Source organism: Ischnura elegans, chromosome 2 (genome assembly GCF_921293095.1).
Source record: "Ischnura elegans chromosome 2, ioIscEleg1.1, whole genome shotgun sequence".
Classification (NCBI taxonomy): Eukaryota; Metazoa; Arthropoda; class Insecta; order Odonata; family Coenagrionidae; genus Ischnura; species Ischnura elegans.
This window is the reverse complement of record NC_060247.1, coordinates 94,637,345-94,657,821: the sequence shown is the minus strand read 5'-3', so window position 1 is coordinate 94,657,821 and position 20,477 is coordinate 94,637,345. Positions and strand designations below refer to the sequence as shown.

Sequence of the window (20,477 nt, the reverse complement as noted above, 5' to 3'; positions counted from 1 at the left end):
GGGAGTTTAGCGACACCCTTTCAAGGGAAAAATCTCTTGACTATTCTCCTCATAGGATGATCTACGATTTCTCTAGGAATAGTAAATTTGCTTTCGCTGTAGGTGGCTCGTATCGACCTAACGATGGAGCAAGATTCTTCCATCCTTTCCTTTCCACATTCATCCTTTCCCCGGAGGCGTCTGCGGGCTCCTATCGCGGCGGCGCGGCGCGGCGCCTCCTTCCGTTTTCCTTGCTATTGTCCACTACCCTTCTGAGGTCCGGCCGTAAAGGTCACTGACTCATGAACATTGCTTCAAAAGGTGTATCCCTGCGAGCTCACTATGGTTTTGTGTCAGTGACACGACCCCTTTCCTCCGAATGCAATGCTTAATGCTGTTCCACAGGGGGAATGTTTTCATTCACATCACAATAGTGTGATTTCGTATTATTTTTTTATTGCCTAAATCAAAAGATTATTACTCCTGCGGTACGTATTTCACGCTCTCAGATTTTTGAATGACGATATCTATTTTTCGCGATTAAGTGAAAAGTGAAAATTTTCAAGCGCGCGAAAACGCGACGGCTAAGTAGGAATGCTGGGAAAACTCCGTATGACGTATTTCTGGTTCTAGCTGTCGCCGTGTGAGGTCACCTTGGGGCGAGGCTTTGAGAGCTGATACGACGCAGGCTGCTTGCAGGTAGCAGAGTACCTTGCTAGCAGGTAGCGCTTGGCTTAAATAAGAATTATTAATACCCTATCAAACGAAGGAAAGTTTCCGTACTTAGGTAATTTTAATGGGTGATTATTAAGAGATGTTTCCCTGAACTCTGTGCCTCATGCATGCATTGGTAATCTCAGACGATGTAAAACTCATATCTACTCGTACAGGAACTAGGTCCCTGTGACCTCACGTGGAGTGGAATCACATGGGCGCCAATCTGGCCTTTTTCAAATGCGGTTAAAATTGACCATTGCCATTTGTCTAAACTGGGATTTCTAAAACCAAATAATTTGTATATTATGAATATACTAATGGTGGGTAAGGAATCGCAATCAATGCATTTCGTTTTCTTTGATGAAGGAAGCTTCTCTATTCAGATGTGCATGTTTTCCTCAATCTAGCGTGCAGTTGCTTGAAAGCACGAACAAAATTAGAACGAGCTATTTTGCCACCTCACGTTCATGCATTCTCGCATGTGTTCCGGAGGTTCGACACTTTACACGATGCAGTTAGAAATGCGCTCTCGCCCGTAATGCCCCGCTCAGATTACGATTGTCCCAGCGATCGTCCTAACGATAGTTGGCAGAACTAGCTGTGTGAATTCATGCCCGGACAATAGTTCACGTAATTCCTAACGTTGCCACTTTACGATGGTTAGGCTCTGCAAAACCGGAAGAGAAAGTGGCAAGAGAAGGGTGAAAAGTTTGTAAAGCTCCCATCGCTCTATATTTTTCATGGATCTGTCCAAGCAAGGAAGAATGTGGGCTGAAGGAAAAATTTAAGTTAAATACACGTTGAACACTATAATATCTTAACCCTCCACACCTCAACAGCTTTGCAAACCGTCAATTTCTCGTTCACTTTAGATTTCAGCACCGGAGGGTAGCACAGGTTTTAACCATCGTTGTGTGAATGCACGATAGTTCCAACAATCGTAATCCGAACGAGGCATAACTCATATTTTGCAACTCCATGCCCAGTATGAAACGGGTGACTGTCGGGCGGCCAGTGCTCACCAAGAAATTCACAAGCACGGGAAAAGGATTCATCTACATCTACATAATACCCCGCAAGCCGTCTAGAAGGCGTGTGGCAGGGGGTGTTAGGACACCAGCCGTTTACAGCTAAAAAAAAATGAAGGGCTCTTAGCAGTTTTTGACGAAACGCGCAGCCTTCCTTTGTATTTTATTCAGTTCGCGGATTAAGTCTTTCTGCACCGGATCCCATACGCTCGCTGCATATTCAAGGTGCGGTCGGACGAGAGCGAAATGGCACCTTTCATTTACTTTCTCATCCGAAAATCTTCACACAAAACGCTTGACAAATCCTAATTTCTTCAGGGCTATGCCGCAAATATTCTTTATATGTGTTCCCCACGTGAGTTTCGAGGTTATCGTAACTCCCAGGTACTTCACTTCGTCTGTTGCCTTTATGTTAATGCCATCCTTGTCGAGAGCTCGGTCGCTCAACAGTGATTAAAATGGAGATGTAGCTGCTCGTCATTCCCGAGGCATTATTGCACTCGTCCGAGATGTGAGGGAAAACGGAAAACTCCGGCATTGAAATAAAAAACACTTGCAATCAGTGGCGTAACCAGACATTTGCTTTAGGGAGGAATGGGATGACCTGGGGAGGCGATCCCCCCGCCCCAGCCAAGGGGTTTCGGGAAAATTAAAAAAAGACAAGTCTTGAAATACATTTTAAATAATTTTGGCGCTTAATATTTAACTTTAAGCAGATGCAGTCATTACATGTGAAAACTAGACTATAGCTTTCAATAATTTTTTTATATGCCTGAGGCCTGAGGGAAATCTAACTCCTCATCCCCTCATAGCCACGCCCCTCCTTGCAATTTTCCACGATTATAAAACCTTTATTCCAACCAAGGCTTCGATGTTACTACATTATCGTCAAGGTACAAAAAGGTTTAAAATGGTGTGTTGCGTGTTCATTTTATAGAATTTTTGACTGTAGTGGGGAAAGTAAGGGGAGATAGGAGTGGGGGGAGATTGGACAATCTGAAGAAGAAAATAAATCTATTCCATTCATTCATCCCAGAAGAAATTGACGAAACCCCTTGTTCCCCCACTACAGTTAAAAACGGCATGTATTGAATGCTCCATGCACTATTTAAAACCATTTTGTACCTTGAAGATGATGTAGTATCATTGATGCCTAGGCCAGAATAAAAGTTTATAACTTTGGAAAATTGCAAGTGTTTATTTTAATAAGGAATATTTCCATTTCATCACGCTTTGTTATTCAGATTTTATTCATTCGTCAGCCTGTACCAATGGACGCATCCACGCTGCGACGGGTTAACTCTTTCGTTGCGTAACATTTTCTCAGAGTTGTTTCACATTTTCGGAGATTTTTTTCTCTGCATTCAATTTGTTTTTCGAAAATATGAGAAAAATAATAAAAAAAGAATTTGTATATTCATTTGACTATTTATTAAGTAATTTGCTAATGGCATCACAGTGATGCCATCCGCACTAGTGTGATAAATGCTCTGGATATTTATGGAACCCGTCACACAAACATTAGGAACGACGCACAACATATTTTTACGTAGCAACTGAGAAGCTTGGGATAATTCCTGAAATGTTGGCGGAATTGATTTATACTACTGAATTATTACCGCACTGAGTCGGGTTAATGGTGTTATTGTGGGTGGAGAGGGGGGCTTGTTCATTACTTTTCGCCACGATTTGGTGGTATGCAATATAACTGTGAATGATAATGTAACTGCCATGTGATATGCCTAGACAGTTGGATTTTAGGTACATGTAATTTATTTTTGAAGATTGTTAATCCGCTGACATGAAAACCCTCATTTTGAGAGCCACTGTATGAATTACCAACTTTTGAATTTTTCCACAAATTACAGGGGGAGGGCATTAATCCGCCACTGCTCCCGCGTGCCTTCTTCCAGATGGGGTACGCATGAATATTACAAAAGACCTCAAGTCGGCCTCTAAATGTGTTGTCACCTACCATTTAAATCTACCACCTAGCATTGAAATGGGTTTACAAAAGTCTCTACTCGCGTCGCTGACGGAAAAGTGAAACGAAGTTCACGGGGAAATAAGATATAATGAGGGGTATAAACAGAAATTTATAAAAATGATGGTGTGGTATATAAAATTCATTACTTTTCAATGCTATTCCTAGCAATGACAAACATTATATTGCAAAATATTGGAAAAAAGTGGATCGCGTTATCGCGCAGTAGAAATTTTTGAAAATCGATAAAAATGCGACCGAAGTGGCAATAGCAATCAGCCTTCTGTGGGACAGAATTGGGCCTCCTACATACAGTCCATATGCTCAGACATATTACTGCATAAATTACATCGTCAAAATGAGTTTGAGGAAAGATGAATATATTATTTTCTCGCTCTCGAAAAAACTCGCGTCGCTGACATGACGAACTAAGTGATCCGAGTCTCTCGGGGAAATAAGGAATAATTAGGGTTTTAACCGAAATTTGTATGCGTGATGATGTGATCTATCAAATTCATTTCTTTTCAATACTATTCCTCGGAATGAAAAACATTATGCTGCAATATATTGGAAAAAGTTGATAGCATTGCACTCATTGCCGACCTCGGAGGCGCCGGGGTAAAGTCCCCGACTGCTAACCTAGAGGTCGCGGGTTCGAATCTCGCCTGGGTGGTTTGACCACCATCCAGGGCATGGATGTCGGTGATTGTCAAACAAGTTAATTGTAACAGAGGACTATCTAGTCCTATATTCGCTTATGAAATAAAAACGACATTATTATTATCAGCACGCCGCGAACAATTTTGAAAACCGATTGAAATGCGACCGAAGTGGCAAGAGAAATCAGCATTCAATGGGATGGAATTGGGCCTCCTCTATGCAGTCCCCTTTGGGGGTAAGGTTGGACAACGCTCGGCGAGTAAGGCGAATGGTTGCGGGAGGGCATTTCATCATCCTTCATAATTATTAATCCAGGTGGCCCCAGGGACGGGCTCAGACGAGGAGATACCGGATATTACGGCCACTTGCAGGCCTATCATTCAAACCCCCGCTAAATGTTTGAAGTAAAGCGCATCCTTGCCCAAATTATTCCTCCCAAAATTCATTTATCTCGTAATGAAGCCCCCAAGCAAATTTCTGTTGATCGATAGAAAGGTTAGATTCACCAATTCTTCCATTACGCAGCCTATTAAAGGATAAGACGCAGGAAAGTGGCATCAAGCGTAATGGTTTACAAAAAGCAGTATTGATAATTTTTTGGGGGTACACTTCCCATTGGAGTTGAGCTACAGCAGATTATTAACTTCGCTCGACCTTTAACCTAGGGCACATACCTAACCTCGTAGATGTCCGCGATTAAAGTTGGTGGTTAGGAATAGTTGGCAGGCTTTATTCCACCTCATGTACTAAAGTGTTATTGGAGTTCTTAGGAGAGTGTAACCAAGAGAATCAACGACCTGACTTTTTCGAGGCAAAATACTTGTTCAAAACCTAAGTTATCACCTTGAAATCGTCAGCGTAATCAGAGTATACCTTTGCTAACCTTGGTTTGTATCTTAGATTTGAAAATCGGCCTTCCCTTCCTTCCTCTGATGTTAGCGTGCTTGTCCCCAGGGTCACCGCTTCCCCACCTTGTCACTTCTCGGGTGATAGCGTCATATCATGCACCGAATTATCCGAGAAGTCATAGAGAAAGACAAACGGCTGCATAATTTTAGCCAAGACGGCAGCATTAGATTGAGTGCTTCGTGGCGGTGGCTATTTCTTGCCCCTCGGAGTAACCCAAGTTGTAATCCCTTTGACGCACGAGATGGAATCGCGGAAGACGAAATGCAATCATTCGAGGAGAGACAAGATGGGGAAAATGGTGGCCCTGAGGAAAGGCGCACTAACGTCGGAGGAAGAAGGGAGGTAACGGAGAAATTTACAAGGATGCCTCATTTCTGCAAAATCGAACTTTTTTCACGCCTTATTCCTCATTGAAAACGTACACTATCATAAAGAAATCTTCAGTGTCCCTTGAGTAGAGGTCTATAAGCATCTTAAATATTAAATATTTTACCTAATAAAAATAACAGCCTTAAAATGTCATTAATTGCAGCCAAACCTGTATTTAAGACGTACGACAGGAGTATGTTATATAATATAATGAGTATGTTTAACCATATGTGATTGTATACTGTAAAAATATTCATAAAAAAATCTTTACAAAGCCAAGAGACCTAGTTTTGATGTTTCACCTATAATTTCGCATTGAATTAGTCTGAGTCTGCGTCTTCAAATTCCTCTTTGTCTGCATCAACGTCTGTAATGCACATATTCAAAGCTATCAATGCCATCACTTCGACTTTTCCCCGTGAAAGGATACGTGCATATGCTATTGATCCATTTACAGAAAAAAATCAAAGCAACAGCTCTAAGAGCCTCAAAAATATTTATAAAAACTGTTAATCTGAAACTCTCCCTAGGCGGTAATAACCCGTAACAAGCAGGGCAGTAACAGTCTAAGTACTGAACCAAATTTCCCTTAGTATGATAGAAAAAGCCTCGCTTAGGGAATTTTACACAAATGCTTCTTTGAAATTCCCTGAGCATAAAAGACTAACGTCAGCCAAGGAGATAGTAAGGAGATAGTAACCCTTTATTTTCCTTTTAAATTATGTTGAAAATACATTATTCAATAGCCAATGATGTAGGCCAGCGGCAAAAGTAACCAATCATGACAGTAAGTAAATCGGATTAAAAGAAGAATTAAATATTTAAAGCTAAAGAAAAAAAAGTTTCATCACTTTTTTACAGCTTGAATAAAAAAAAACTTTTTTTTTTCAAACTTTTAAAGCGTTTTAAACGTTTCGAATTTTTCAAGGCACCCATCACTAGTTTTAATCCACCTACCCATTCGTTATTCCTACGCAAACCAAGACGGAATTTTTGGCTTTGTATTGTGTTTGGCGTTGAAGTCGCCAGCCTCGATTAGCTGTAACGTAATTCCCCAGTGAGGGTGACCGACAGATGTCTGAGGACAGAGAAGTAAACGATTTAAAAGACGAAGAAGCGTCCTCGCTCACTCGCGGATAAGAATGAAAAACGTTGCTCCTTCGCTCGCTCCCCTGTTTTTGAAAAATGAACGTGTTGCTCTGCATCGCAGCAATAAATATCTGCTGGATAGTTTAATAATTTCGAATGACTTTTATAACCGCGGATAGATATGAAAAATTGACCAGAAATATCTGAAATAAAATGATTAAACTCATCGGTTATTAATTGGCATCAGCTAGAATATTTAGGGACCCAATTTGCAATTTTTTTCAATTCATTAAAGATTTTAAATTTAAATTTTACCAACATTATTAAGCCTAAATAGAGCGTGCTACTCTGCGAAAGGCTCCGAGGCTCCTACAAACGTATAACTCTTAATTATATGTTTAATTTTAATAAGTAACCGATTACCCTGTCATAAAATTAGCATCAGCTGCAGATGACAAAAAGTTTCTTTTGGTTTAGAAAATGAGTGGGGTTCTTCATTAACTTCGAGCCGGAAAATCGTCCTGAATTATTTTTACAACAAAGTTCCCCTAATTCCCAATTTCACTGCTCGCCGCCCTCATCAGCTTGCCTCACAAACGACCAAGTTCCATCTCTTCAACCTGATATCGACTCTTCTGTTGCAGATCATGGGGTGAAAAGGCATTGTTGTTAATGACAATCTTAGGAAGTTTTCGTGCCAATGAAATAAATTAGCAAAACAAAATACATTGGAGCTGAGATTCGTTCCTCAAAGGTTTGATAAAATATTCGAATCATGAAATTTTCTTCACATTGGTGAAAACTCCGGCTCATTACTCAAAATTTGAGGGATACATTTATTTTGACGGATTTTCGTGTACCTGCTTCCAATAGATTTAAAAAGATTTAAATTACAACATTACGTAAAGATTCATCGAAAATTACTTGGAGAAAATTATTAACGAAGTAAGCAAGAGATTTGACTTCGATATGATTTAGAAACATGAAAATATCCGTTATTCATAGCTTCTATAGCATCATCTATGGAACTGATTTTTTTCTCACGAGGTTCCTCAATTTTGTGTCACAAAATTTCATGAATCTTCAGCTTTAAAGTTAGTACTATCGAACAATGAATTGAAAGCTATAAAAAAAGAAAAACAGAATCTTAATGGTTTTCCGAAATTTTTGGGACTATGGCGATGATCCCTCTACATGAATAAAACCCTAAGAGAAGGAGTTGCATGCCTAGCAATAATTGTATTATAATAAGAAAAAAATGTAGATAAATAATTAGTGAAACATTGATTTGTTTCGACATGAATAGTAATTTATTTTACCACATTGAATGAGATTTTAGCTAAAAGGTTTTCATAAATTCCCTCTTTTATGGTTTGTTAGTTAGTCAAATGTTTGTCAAATTGTATTATAATAAGAAAAAAATATAGATAAATAATTAGCAAAACATTGATTTGTTTCGACATGAATAGTAATTTATTTTACCACATTGAATGAGATTTTAGCTAAAAGGTTTTCATAAATTCCCTCTTTTATGGTTTGTTAGTTAGTCAAATGTTTTATATCTTTTTAAATAGCTGACATCTCGCTTTCTTCATGAAGTAGTGGATTAAGGTTAATTAGCACTCAAAAAGAGAAAGAAGGAAATTCCAATTGTGCTACTACTCATTTACATATATCACACTCACATATTTGATCTACTTATCAACACTTTCTGTGACACTGGCCTACTGTATATCTTAATTTAAAATGATTTATGACAACATTTTTTCTGTTATCCTTCCTAAACATTTCAAACAGTAAGTAGTTTGCCTGTGATAATTTTAATTTACCTCTATAACAAAGTGTGTGGTAAAGTAATTCAATGTAAAACACAAATAAAAAAGAAAATTAAAGCTATTAATTAAAATAGCTATTTTCATTCTCTTTTACCACTACACAAATGAATGGAACCCACTGAATATTCAAAGGGGGTGTCATTTTTCAACGAAGCCTTTAATTTAAAGAGTATAAAAATATTTATTGGGTTTTTCCTTGGTGAATTTAGGTCACGCAATTTCCCAGGATTAAGGCAAAGTATGCGCCTCGGATGAATTTAGGACGTACATTTTTCCCAAAAAAAAATCTTTTTTAAAAATAAGCAAAATATCTTCGCTAAAAAAAAACACAACAAGAAGAGGGACTACGGAATGTTACAGGCGCTGAGTTTTTCATTTTTTATTCGGGGTGAGCAAAAATGTTTTCCATGAAAAAAATACAAATAGCCCAAAAATGTATTCCATTACACACAGTGAATGCGACCAATGCATTCAGTTCATTGAATTGTGCTAAGGAAATAGGTCATGCCACAGAAATCTCAAATAATATTAATTTTTGAGGTAAATAGCCTTTACTTTCAGAACGATAGGATTCTGACTAATCGAACTCACCAACCAATTAAAATTCTTCTATGGATAACGGCTTTGTGCCTTTCGTCAGCGACCTGTATAGTACCTTTTATTTAACCTTTAATAAGCCATAAAACTTTATCCATATAGCATTTAAATATGCCCCTACAAATAAATTTTTTTTATTCTTTCTATTAGCTGAATTACAATCGATTTTCCTAATTACGCACTCTCTAATGGTGTTTATTTTCCTATAAAAACCCCTATTAAGGTTACACTTCTGATAATTTCTAACCAAATACAACAGAGGCAATCATTTTGAAATGATATTCGCAAGCATTTTTAATGAGCTCATGCCTATGCCCCCTCGGAAATGAAAAAAAATATTGAAAACATTAAGTACTGCAACCTTGATTAGTTTGATTAATGAGAAAGGGTATGATCGCGTCATGCAGATATTTCTGTTATATATATTATTATTATTCATATGTTTAAATATAAAACATCTTGATATTCTTATTTCAAATGAGCCTAGCAAACCTTACAGTGATATTTTGGCTCCCCTCTATTGATCGATCACCTTAAGTTCTTGCTGATAAATATCAGCCCGAGTAGGTACGCGCGGCAGATAGGATAAAGGCAACCCTGCAGAACCAAAATCGTCTTATTACATTAAACGACTATTTCTTAAGTACCTTCATCAACAAGGTAACGCTCTGTATTGTGGCAAAACAATTGTTTGAGTTGCTCATGGCAGTTCCCCTTGCTATCCCTCCGAAGAACTCGCCCTATCCGAAATGAGGATCTGACACTATTCTAAAACTTATCCTTAATTTCTCTCTTCACTTCTCAATAAAGTGTTTTTATAACGATAATATTATGGAACAAAAGCTATATTTATTGCACACTCCTTAAACATGAAGGCTGGTAGAAGGTTTACTCCTACTAATTTAAGTAACATAGTCAGATTTGATTTGGTAGAAGTCCATTTCAGTAATGAATATACCATTTTGGCGGTCTTCCATGACTTTTTAAAGCTCTAACCTTCGTTTTGACTGATATACGATCGCTTGAATCGCACGGGAGAATCCAGGCATAAATTTCAGAGGGGGAACTTCCGGGGAGCGTAAAAGATATGGAATACCTAGAAGAAGGAGATAAACGATGGTTTTTATGTTCCGCAGGGGAAGAATTTTTTTTTCATTTCGTCAGTATTTTTTCTTACAACAGCGCCAACACGGTAGAATCCCAGCACTTCACCAATTGATGACTTTCGGCTTCAATGCGTAAAATTATTATTAGCATCGGCATCAAAGCATTTCCTTTAGAATTTCACGGAAGGATTTCCCCACCCCGTAAACGCCAAATTTGATGACACTATATTAAATTAACCTGAGGAAGGTTTTATGCTGACCTTGTTATCATCATCAATTTCCAATAACCCAAAGTTTGTTTTGAGACAGCTCTCCGCCCTAATCTAATATCTTTTTACATATCGGCATTTATTCTCTTTCATATCCTTACAGCAGTTAGGGCATTAGGGAGAGAATTGCGTTAGCAAAGGAAGCGTTCATGAACAAGAAGAAGCTCATAATATCGTCATGTAAGAGTTTAAAGAAAAGGCTAGTGAAAACATTGATCTAGAGTGCAGCGCTTTACAGAGTGGAAACATGGACAATGAGGAAGGAGGACGAGAGAAGACTGGAGGCGTTCGAGATGTGGGTGTGGAGAAGAATGGAGCAGGTAAAGTGGACCTAGAAGAGGAGGAACGAAGAAGTGCTGGGCATGGTGGTTGAGGACAGGCAGCTTCTAGATAAGATACGGAGGAAACAGGAGGTATGGATGGAGCGAGTACTTAGCGGGGAGTGGATGTTGAAAACAGTGTTAGTGATGAGAATGTTGGGTAAACGAGGGAGAGGAAGGAAGAGAATAGGACTTTTCGATAGAATGAAAGGGAGTAGGTCCTTAAATGTTAAATTGAAGGGGAAAGTCCACGAGAGGAGGGGAGATTGCCGGAATGATTCATTAAGCTCCATGAAAACCTACCTTGATCGGTAGAATACTTCAATAATAAATCATTTATTTCCTGCTTCATATATTTCATCCGAGGTCTTCCTTTTCCGTTCTTTCCATCGACTCGTCTGCCCTTATAAATGATTGTTATCAATGAAAAATGACAATGGATCAAATTTGTAACTTAATAAAGATATTTAACGACGCAATGTCGTTTCAACTATATTACAGTCATAAGGAAGTCTTTGACAAAATCATTGATTATTGTTATACCTAGAAAACCTGGGTTTCAGTCATCAAAAATCCTTAAAACGTTCTACGAAACGACTTTATTTTCACTTTTACTTAGCGGAGAGTTTCATAAAATTACCCCTGCCACCATAAAGTCGATTGCTTTCAATCAAAAAGTCCGATGACTGAAAAAGTTATCGGATATCACCTAGCGGATATCGTATTTCTTCTGAACGACTCTAAGGCGGAATAATCCTCTCTAGCCGAAAGTGATTTGCGGAGACACGGGAGCCGACAGGATTTGAGACACCTAACTCGCTCATAGTCGCCACCCTTCACTTAAGGAGGGGATCGTCATCCAGCTGGCTGATCGGAAAAAACCGGGATCGCAGTGGCGTAGCCAGGAATTTCGTTCGGGGGGCGGGGGGGGGTAAAAGACCAGGGGGGAAAATTTGTGAAAAACAGGGTACTAATTAATATGTTTGAAACTAATTTCAACTCTTTACATAATCGAAAAACTTCATTTATTAAAGAAATATTTCGTAAATCCATGAGTTTTCAATATTTTGTTTTCTTTTCTGAAGGAAAATATTGTGTTCTTATATTTCGGAGGGGTGGTCCGGACCCCCTACCCCTTGGCTACACCACTATCGGAGTGGATTAAGTGTCGATTGATATTGATATTTTATTTTTATCAGAAAAGAATCGAGATATCGAAAAATCTTTTTTCGGATCCTGTTTCGACAAACACTAGGTGATCTGTGAAGACGGTGTCGGTACTTAAAAATTGACGGGAAACAATTTTCATTTGTACGCTCATTTCTACGCTGAATTTTAATTACATTCCTATGGATTTTATGAAAAAATCACCACTTATCAGTTTCATTTCTCTTATCAACATTAGCGATGTTTTCTTTCCTTCCCTATTCACTGAAAACTCTTTTTTTCTATGAATTACTTCCATACTGATGATAATTGTCATAATGCCTGCACGAGGAATCAATAGTATACATTCTTTCCGTAATTACCAACTACAATTCTTTTTCGCGTTATTATGTTCTATCATTAAAATTTTAATAGATAATCATTGTCGCTATTGAAGAGCTTCATGCGTTTCACTATAATTTCTGTATTTTTCAATTTATTCACGCATTACATATAATTTACCTCTCACCATTGTTTTCTTTCTAGGGCATTCCTAACACGTTTTAATTTGACTGCTAATCATTGAATTCTCGGTTCTATTTTGGGATGAACTATGCCATGAGTCATGTTTTACCCAAATGGTGTAGGTACTTTCGGTAGCGGCGTTTTATCATGTGGGTTGTACATTGAGTTGATTTCTTAATTCATCTTTTCTATTCGGTGTCCTTTGTTCTAACATCATATTTTGGCCTTATTTGCTACGAATGCTAAAAAATACTGCCAATGGTTCTTTTAATATTTAACAATCATGTAATTAGTAAAAAACTATACGTATTGATTTCATGAAATTTATTTCATGTTTCACAAATAATAAATAAATAGTCATATTTTGTTTCTCTCATTATCATTACTATCACTCCTTAGGATGCTATATTAGTTTATAAATGGGAAGAAGACATAAAAGAAAACATTTCTCTCGAATGAGTTGCAATTCATCACCATAATTTTATCGCCCACGATAAAAAAAAATAAAATTATATTGTCTTCTATAATTGAGGAAAACGTTTTCTTCATACTCTTAAATGTTAGTTTTAAGGTTTCATCGACAGGTTTCTTTTTAATGAAATAGAGAGGTATTATCCTACTTCTTATTTAACTTATTTATTGCCGATTCTATTCAAATATAATAATGGAGAAAATAGTATGATTAACAACGGAACTGAACTGAAGTTTGTTCGACAACGTAGCATTTTTCGCTACATATTATTCGCGTTAGAGAATAACTCCTCGCAAGATGCCCTCTGTATTTGCGACAAAAAATATTTAATGCATGATATTAGATATGTCTATTTATTTTTCAAAGTTTATCGCAATCGGCAGTATTAAAAATAGGTGAGCCCATTGTTCTAGTACGAAAATTACTTTTCAAGAAAAAGATGACACAAAATTGAAGTTTATGGAACCAAATACGTTCTAGAACCTCTTACTTAAGAGATGTTAGTTACTGAAACACTAATTTTTCTACTGCAAAATATTTCTCGATTTGGCTCAATATTGATATAAATAAGCAGATCACAAGGTCTTTATGCAGGGAAAGAAAGACATTAAGTTTTTATAATCTCAATAATTCTATTTTCACGGCTCTTCGATGTAGCATTGTAATATATCAAAGCGCAGTAACTTGAATTTATGACCCAATGCATATAGGGCCACATACAATAAGAATTGTACTGTCTTTCGCTTTAAATCACTAAGCATTAGTCTTCATTTATCTCGTAGAGCACTGGAGCAGGGTTGGAAGGAGCTAATTATTTTTTGATTGCGTAATCAACAAGATTTATGAATTTAGCTTTGTTTAAAAAATCTATTTATGTGAGGTACTAATTTGTTATAATATTACTTCCTGTTCACTCCTGATGAATTGGAATTCGTAGTGGAAGTTTTTTTGGCGCTCCCAACATTTTTATCCTCCCCTGTGTGGTTTTTCTACTTCACACGGGGACAAATTGAGGTTGAGCTACGCTTTCTCAGCGATCACCACTCATCGATGGAAGATCTGTTTTGAGTGCCATCTATTTTGCAGCCATGTTGGTGCTTTGTTTATCGCTCGAGTACAAATCAATTAACTTGTGCGCTATACTTGAGGAATTCTGGAGCCCAAGAAATAAATTAGCTGATGAAAACCTTAAAAATAATAGCAAGCTCAAGCAGATGAGAGATTGGCCATTGGAGGAGTTGATGATTTCGTGTTTTTCGGTAGCTCATCTTTCAAATGAATACTAAAACATCAACTCTACCCTTGGTTTTGCTCCTTATCAAAATGTAAGATTCAATTGATCAGACCTAATCATGATTTCATGTCTCACCAGATTCGTATAAGGTTCACATATTGATTTAATCTGCATGCATACATGATTGAAATGCATTCCTCAATGATGTATTATATCTTAATTTGCAAATCGTTTTGAATGCAATTAAAACTTTCTCATGCACTGACATCTCTTTGGAGCAGCAATGACAACATATATTATAAACAGGCACAACGCCTGCGCATACATCAATCAGATGCGATTTCCTGGAAATATATATTAGAAATAAGTTAATTGGTCAAAACAACAAAATTTAAGCATCATTTTGGTGATGCTGATGATTAAAACTGGGGAATTTATAAAATGACATTTATCTTGCTTTGATTCACGGTGAATTTAGAGAACAAGAGTGCTGAAAATTACAGAAAAAACATTTACAGCATAAAATTTCAGGGCCATATCACTCGCGAGAATTAGGATTTATTGCAAAATGCAAGAGCGATGATTGGATAAAATCATTGGCTTTGTTTTATTTATATTTGAACATGCTAATAAATGTAGATGCATCCGTATATTTTTGTGTGACCCTTCTAAATATTAAAGAGATGATGCCCAGGTAAACGTTATTTCCATTGCAGAGTATTTCCGTCTTCTGCGAGTGGAACTGAAGCTTAATGCATGGATAGAACAATTGATGTTTTCAGTATTTATAACTATTTTATATTTTCCTAGTTGAGGAATGAAATAGATGTGAGGAGTACACGAGAAGGGTATGAGCGATTTCGCAACAAATGATGACCATGTTTCGCCTCTTACCTAGACCACTGACATTTCGCTTCAGCCGCCCGAGCAGCTATCTCCTCACACTTCCTCTTCTTTCCCCAGACATTTTATCACCCTTCCTTCCTCCTTTATTCATCATCTACGGCATGGGAAAGCAAAATATTTTCCAGTTTTGGGCCTACTTTGAAAATTGAAAGGAAGCTAATGCTTAAAGTTTAACACGTGTTTCAATCCTTTCTAATTCTTATCCCATAATTTTTAATCATTTACAATTGCAGAATTGTTTTTTATCAATGAGTTTAGGTAAAATATTTCCCCAGTTAACCCACTGAAATTGGCTATAAGATGCATTTGAGCATAATGTATGAATAGATGACCAAAAATAGGAAAAAAATTATGTCACATTTTGAATTATACCCAAATTATTAATTTTCGTCGATGGCTACATAAAATTGTTATATTTAAGTGAACTTTTCTAAAACAAGTATGAAAATATGATTTAATTTTCTTCCAAATGATACCATTATGAGCCTAACCGTAATATATTTTTGAACTGTATTGAAGTCTATTTAGGATCAAATGTAAATTTATTCTCGACTATACCTTGGTGTATGGTAGGCAAGGATGCTGAGAGACCTTCTAATTTTTATCAATTTTACTATTTTTGTAGTAAAATTTATGAAGGAAGTAAAAAACTCTAAATCATATTTCCAACAAGAAAATCACGTGCATTATTTTTGAAAGCTTTGCCAAATCTGCGGCAGCGCATTATTAAGCAACGGTCATCTATCCCGATTTGAATGAGACCCAGACCCCAAACCATTCCTACCTAAAATGGGAAAATGGTGCGAGTTTGTTTGGGAATTGAATTACAAACTGGTCTAAAATGGGCTTTATTCTATTCTAGGTAATATTAGTAGCTAAACGACATCAGTCACTAGGATTTTTTTTAAAAGAAAAGTGGAAATTAGAGGACACAAAAATAATTACTCCTAATACTTTTCTACTCTGATTAATTAATAATTCACTCGACTTATTGCAAAGTTATTCACAAGTTTGTGGAAGTAGGTCGATTGAAAATCATTCTAGAGACACTACGTAATCCCAAAAAATACTTATACTTATATTTTGGATACGAATCGATGGGCTGCGACAAGGAGTTGAACTCATTCAATTCAAGAGTTATAGGTCGTGTTAAAAATTACTTAGATGTTAACAGGAAATATAATAGGTTGAATAACTCCAATGGAAGTGGTTTAGACTAAATTAGAGGGCTCGTTTTTTGGGTAGAAGTATTAGCTTTCAGATCACTTTATCTGCTATGGCAGAAAGTAATAAATAAACTACACAAATTGTCTGGAAATGTATTATTCCAACTTTATAATTCCATTCTATCGAGGCCTCCCTGTCTCATGAAGGGATGGCCTTGCTTCATGAAAAACATTTCTTGTAACGAGTCCAGATTCGATTTTTCTCATGCTTGTCCCGTCACGAAAATGAAGCGAGAATTGAAACAAGATATTCTTGTTTCGCGGCGACACCAACAGTATCTGTCGCTATTTTCAACTCCGAGAGAGCCTCGACCTAATAAAAAAAAGGAGTTCACGGTGTCACGGAGACAGCAATAAGAAGTCGAATTCAGTGCCCGAAACGGTTTTATTCATAAATTAAGTGGGAGGAAAACATGGCCACTTAATTTAAGCCTACACAGCATATACTGAGACAATGGAGAGGAGGAATGAGATATAGGCCAAAATACTCGCATCCTTGTTGCGTGAAGTGGTGGAAGCATAAACGTTGTCTGACTGAACCACGCTTTGCCTTTACGAGGCGAAAAAATTGTGAAGGGGACTTGGAAACACTCCACCGCATGTAAATTGCAAAACGTGTGGATTTAATTCACTTCTCCTCGCTTCTTTCCGCCATTTCGAAACTCTGGGAAAAGGGTTGATTAAGAGGCCCTAAAGGGAGATTAATTTATGCCTCCACACCACCGCTCTAAGCCTTAACCACCCAGCCATTTCATCGCACCCGCAGCTGAGGATTTTCCGAGCAATAAATGCCCAACGCACTGTTTAAACGCTCCAGTTTTCTCTCCATTCCTAAAAAAAATTGTGGTGACGTCACCGCAAAGGGAACTACTTTTCAGTCAATCAGTGCTTTTCCCTGAGAAATGGAATGAAAGGCAAAATTTCTTCCTGCCTGGTATTTGACTTGCTCCAGTAAACTTCTCGTGCAGGGAAACAGCATATTTTTTGGATTCATGTTTATTATTGTATTGACTAGCATATTCGTAATGTTTCTATTTTAGCGGGATCAGAGAAAAAAGTCCGTAAAGCACCATGAGATAGCACATTTTGGGCCAATTGACAACACATAAAAGACTAAAACATGCATGGTGATTTGAGGTTTCATGAAGAAACGAATAAAATGCTATTTTCGTAAAAATTTCAATGATAGTTTTTCTATTGTGTCTCGTCAACCAAAATTAAAAAAAATTGGTCTTCCCACGTCACATTTCTTATAAATAGCATGAAAAAATTTAAAGGCTACTATACAAATGCCAACATACGTGAAGAAAAAAATAAAGATCACTTGGAATATTATTGCAGTGGTAAGGTAATATGGGGTATAAGTTTAATTAGCCTATAATAACAATTGCGTCTTGGTTCAAATTTTGGCTTGTCACCGTAAAAAATATGAATAATTAGTTCATTCAAACTTTATTGTCGGCAAAATAAATGAGTGAAGTAAAAATAATTGCTACAATTGGTTCAAACAGCTACAAAAGGTATTTTTATTTAAAACATTTCCATTGGTGGAAAGAGTAAAACTGGAAAAATGTTCACAACGTCCTGTTATTTTTTTGTAATATCCTACTCTATGTGAGATCGCTAATAGATCGAATCAAAATCCACCACGTCCTTAATCGATCTGCACTCTTTTCGCAGTGTTTCGAAGACACAATTTACTCAGTCAACTTCGGCGTGTAAACAAACCTTTTAGCCAGCGGTGTCATGCAATTTTCCCTGAGAGGTGCCGGAACAGCGTTCAGGATCTCAAGGAAAATTGGTTTAGTTAAAAATATCATCCTTTTTGATAATTGGTAAAACATGATTACCCATTGTAACTTTTATCACACTTTTAAAAATTCGGAAGTCTAAGGGGGGGTTACGGCGTATGCTTGAAAATCATGTGTGGATTAAATGTGTGTGTGTGCGTTGCGGTACCTAAATTTTAAGAAATTAAGCTCTAGCCTTCAGTAGCTTAACCTTAAAGATAGTAGTAGCTATCTAAATACGAATCAATTATCACAACATCCTTGTTGGAGACTGTTTTGCAGTCCGATAGCTTCAAAGGCGCCTCCCGTTCGATTGCACTGAAGTCAGCATGCGACACATGTGTCGTGGCGGATACCAAACTCTTTCTCGGTCTCCCGCCAACTCTTCTATACCATCAACCCCCCTCTCCCATCGCTTCCCCCTCCCTCAAACCCCTCCTCTCACCGAGTTAAGGGTTCGCTTGCCATCTTCATTTCTCTTTTGGTTCGCACGCCAGGGGGCAGGCATAAATTATCCACCGTCGACTTCCAACTCGACTGTCTAGCCTCCGCTGCCATTTTTCCGACTCGAGACCGGATTAAAAATAAACAGTAATTATGACGAAATAAATGCTAGAGTTTCCAGGAATAGAATTTCTACCTCTCTCTCTCCAGTCCACCCTACCTTACCCTAATTCGAAAACGAGACCAAGTTCTCTCCACCAACAGATTCCGATGGGGCGAATATAACGGGATTAACATGGCTGCAAGGAGATGACGATGGTTCACTGTATGGGAGGGATATTAATGTCACGCGCAATGGTTTTTGTTTAATACTCTTCGTGCCACCTACTTAAGAGTAGCTCTGGCGAGAAATATCAAAGTATTTCAAATAAATGTATCGTCCTCGAGAAAAAATTCCTGTTGCGCCATTTTTTGGTAAAACATCAACATGCTGTTTTTTATTTCAATCTAATTATATTTTTTTTACTTTATAATTAACCCTGATTTTTTCAAGATTTTAATTTCTTCATAATTAATTTTTGAAGAATTACCTATCTCAAACCTGATATTTAGGCTCGTTGTAGCTTTCGGCTGAGAAGCAAAAGCCAATATATCGGATCGCGGCTCTAAGAGACTTGAGGCGCTTTGATTGAAATTTTATTTCAACATATAATTAATCGTTTTCTCGTATATAATAGAAAAATTCCCCCTACTTTAAACGGATCTGTATAATCAGCAAGCTAATGCACATGTTCATTAGATATTAGCGATAGAATGTACGCCAGTTGACATGGGCTTCGATATACTCGTTTCCACAATGAAAGGTTTCCACCACAGAAACAAAATGGTTTAATATCGCTCAGTGGTTTAGAAATACATTTTATGGAGTCGTGTGTTCATCCAGAAATTTGCATGCGATTTCCTTGTTATGAAAAACTTTAATATCTTTCTGAAATTCGATTGGATAAGTACTGAAGTTACTAGTATCACAACGTAAATATAGAGCCTGGCTGCAGTTTTTGATTGTTAGGCAAGATTTATTTGGCAAGATTGCAAGGCAAGTGTTATTCCATAAATTTAAATACTGGATTTAAATATTTATCTTTCATACCATTAGTGGTCGAGAATAAATTACATTGGTCGTTACTTTATTTCGGGAAACATCTCGCCCGAACTACTTTATGTGTGTTGAGTGCTAGATGATATCTATGAGTGGTCACTAAAGTGGAGGTTTAACAGATTCAACAATCAAATAAGGAGCTAGCAGTTGAAATGCCTAATTTGATAAAAATGTACTGCACCTGTTATCAGAAACGACGCAGGCTATTTGCCCTTTCATTATTCCTTGCAAGCAGGTAAAAGCTGACAGGAGAACGGCGGAACATTGTAGGGAAGGGAGCTGGGAGGGGTGAACTTCAAGCAATCTAAAATGTGGTGTGTAACTTAACTGCCTTTTTTGGAGCTGAGTGATACGCCCTTTGAAGGGCTCAACGGCTGATGTAAGGCAACCCGCGTGCATTCCACTTTAATGGCCATTACAGAATTTATCTCCGGAAAAATAAAACTCGCACAGAGATATTATGACGAAGTTAATGCATTTTTTCCAGAAGTGGGATTACTACCTCAGTTTCCAGTCCAACATTTCTTTCTCTAATTCGAAAATCAGATCAAGTTTCCTCCACTAACCGATTGAGACAGGGAGAATGCTTCGGGATTACCATAGCAACGTGGCTAACCGATGACGACGGCCTACTACACGGGAGAGACAGCGAGGATTTTCCGGGGACAGAAAGTTCAAAGGGCAAAGTTGATGATATGGCCAACCTTGGGTCT

General features: G+C 37.5%; 1 protein-coding gene across 1 annotated transcript in view; it reads right to left on the bottom strand.

Annotated features, from left to right (window-relative positions):
• The window catches only part of LOC124153213, a 478,788-nt gene that overhangs the window by 271 nt on the left and 458,040 nt on the right, over positions 1-20,477 (bottom strand). The gene's annotated exons all lie outside the window — the stretch shown is intronic.